Raw genomic sequence first — 3,018 nt, forward strand, 5'->3', positions numbered from 1 at the left:
TGTTGTTGGAATCTAAATTGGGATTGCATTGTATGTGTAAATTGCTCTGGGCTGTATTGAGATTTTCACGATGTTGAGTCTTCCTATTCAGGAACATGGTATGTTCTTCCACGTCTGTAGGTCTCTTTTGGTTTCTTGTAGTAGTGCTTTGTAATTTTCTTTGTATAAGTCCTTTCTTTCTTTAGTTATGTTTATTCCTAAGTATTTCATCCTTTGCGTGGCTATTGTAAATGGTGTTGCTTTTCTAATGTCCTTTTCATCACTATTGCTGTTGCTGTAGAGAAATCCAATTGATTTTTGTATGTTAATCTTATACCCTGCCACTTTGCTGAATCTTTTGATGAGGTCTAATAGTTTTTTTCACTGAGTCTTTGGGGTTTTCTATGTATAGGATCATATCGTCCGCAAATAAGGAGAGTTTTACTTCCTCTTTGCCAGTTTGGATGCCTTTAATTTCTTTATCATGCCGTATAGTTCTGAGTAAAACTTCCAGCACAATATTGCATAGGAGTGATGATAAAGGGCATCCTTGTTTGGTTCCTGTTCATAGGAGGAAGTGTTTCAGTTTCTCTCCATTGAGCGTGATGTAGGCTCTTGGTTTTGTATATATGCTCTTGATTGTGTTGAGGAATTTCCCTTCAATTCCTACTTTGGTGAGTGTTTTTATCAAGAATGGATGTTAGATTTTGTCAAATGCTTTTTCTGCATCAATTGATATGATCATGTGGTTCTTTTCCTTTTTCTTATTTATATGATGGATTACACTGATTGTTTTCCTGATGTTGAACCATCCTTGAATCCCTTTTATGAAACCCATTTGGTCTTGATGTTTTGATTTTTTGATGTGCTGTTGGATTCTGTTGGCTAGGATTTTGTTGAGAATTTTTGCATCTATGTACATAAGAGATATTGGTCTATAATTTTCTTTCTTAGTGATGTCCTTCCCTGGTTTTTGTATGAGGGTTATGCTGCTTCATTAAAATATTAGGGAGTTTTCCATCCTCTTCTAGGTTCTGGAATAATTTGAGTAGAATTGGTGAAAATTTTTCTCTGAATGTTTGGTAGAACTCACCCATGAAGCCATCTGGACCTTTTGTTGGTCAGGAGTTTTTGATGACCTGGTCAGTTTCTTCTTTTGTTATGCGTTTTTTTTTTCAAATTTTCTACTTCAGTCTGGGTAAGTTTAGGAAGGTCGTGTTTTTCTAGAAATGTATCCATCTCATCCAAATTTTTGAATTTGTCGGAGTACCTCTCTTCATAGTATTCTGTTATTATCTTTTTTATTTCATTTGGTTCTGTTGTGACTTCACCTATGTGGTTTCTAATGTTATTTATTTGTGTCCTCTCCCTCTTTTCTTTAGTTAGTTTTGCCAATGGTTTGTCAATTTTACTAATCCTTTCAAGGAACCAGCTTCTTGTCTTGTTGATTCTTTCTATAGTTTTTTGGTTTTCCATCTCATTTATTTCTGCTCTTATCTTTATCATTTCCCTTCTTTTGGTGACTGTAGGTTTCCTCTGCTGTTCTGCTAATTGTTGAAGATGCTGTGTTAATGTGTTGATTTTGGCTCTTTCTTCTTTTTGGATGTGTGCATTTATTGCAATAAATTGTCTTCTCAGGAATGTTTTTGCTGTGTCCCAAAGATTTTGTTTTGTTTTCATTCTCGTTTGTTTCGAAGAACTTTGTGAATTCATGTTTAATTTCTTCTTTTACCCAGTCGCTTTTCAGCAGGGTGTTGTTCAGTTTCCATGTATTTGAGTTTATTGTTTTGACCTTCTTATTGCTGATTTCTAGTTTTATAGCATTGTGGTCTGAGAAGATGCTCTGTAGAATTTGATGGTTGTGATTTTATGGAGGCTTGCTTTGTGATCTAACACCTGGTCAATTCTGGAAAATGTTCCATGCACACTGGAGAAGAATGTTTATTGTTCTGTTGTTGGATTCAAAGCTCTGTATATATCTATGAGGTCAAGTTGGTTGATTATGGTGTTAAGTTCCTCTGTAGCATTGTTGAGTTTCTTTCTGGTTGTTCTATCCCTTTTTGAGAGTGGCATGTTGAAATCTCTTACTAAAATTGTGGATTTATCTATTTCTTTCTTCAATTTTATTAAGGTTTGCTTCATGTATCTTGGTGCTCTTTCATTGGGAGCATATATTTTTATTATGGTTATGTCATCTTGCTCAAGTGACCTTTTGATCATGAGATAGTGTTCTTCTTTGTCTCGTATGCTGGTTTTTATCTTAAAGTCTACTTTGGCAGAGAACAGTATTGCCACTCCTACTTGTTTATTGTTGCAGTTGGCTTGGTAAATTTTTTTCCATCCATTAAATTTTTATCTGTTTTTGTCTTTGTGTGTAAGGTGTATCTCTTGCAGGCAGCATATTGATGGATCTTGTTTTCTTATCCATTCTGCCACTCTTTGTCTCTTCACTGGTGCATTCAATCCATTGGCATTCAATGTAATTATTGATAAGTATGAATTGATTGGTGTCATTCTGTTACTTTTTTGGTGGTGCTGTTCGTTCTTTGGTTGTGCTTTCCTTCTTGTGTTGGATTTTTGTTTTTTGAGTTGTTTCTTGTAGGTTTCCTCCTAGTTTCTAAGTTCGCTTGTTCTCCTGGGAATTCGTTTTTATGATATGTTGTGGAGTGTTAACTTCCTTTGGTGTTACCTTGTAGTCTACTAATTTTTCTCTGCATTTAGGAAACTCCATTGTAACCTGTAATTTACCTGGCATCCCCACCACCTGGGCTTCTGTTGCTGCATTTGTCCCTTCTTTGACATTGATATGTTTATGTCCTTCAGTTGATCTCTCCGGTCATTTAAGTTTGTTGTTGTAGTCTTATTCTATTCTGGACTCTGCTATCTGTTGGCTGTGTTCCAGGTGGTGTTGCCACACCTGTCAATCTCTGTTTGTTGTCTGTTCTTATTGGTTCTCAGCCCACAGAATTCCCTTTAGGATGTTTTGAAGTTCTGGGTTGGTTTGGATAAAATCTCTCAGATTCTGTTTATCCTGGAATG

The sequence above is a fragment of the Chrysochloris asiatica genome, unplaced genomic scaffold, assembly GCF_000296735.1.
Source record: "Chrysochloris asiatica unplaced genomic scaffold, ChrAsi1.0 scaffold00126, whole genome shotgun sequence".
NCBI classification, from domain to species: Eukaryota; Metazoa; Chordata; class Mammalia; order Afrosoricida; family Chrysochloridae; genus Chrysochloris; species Chrysochloris asiatica.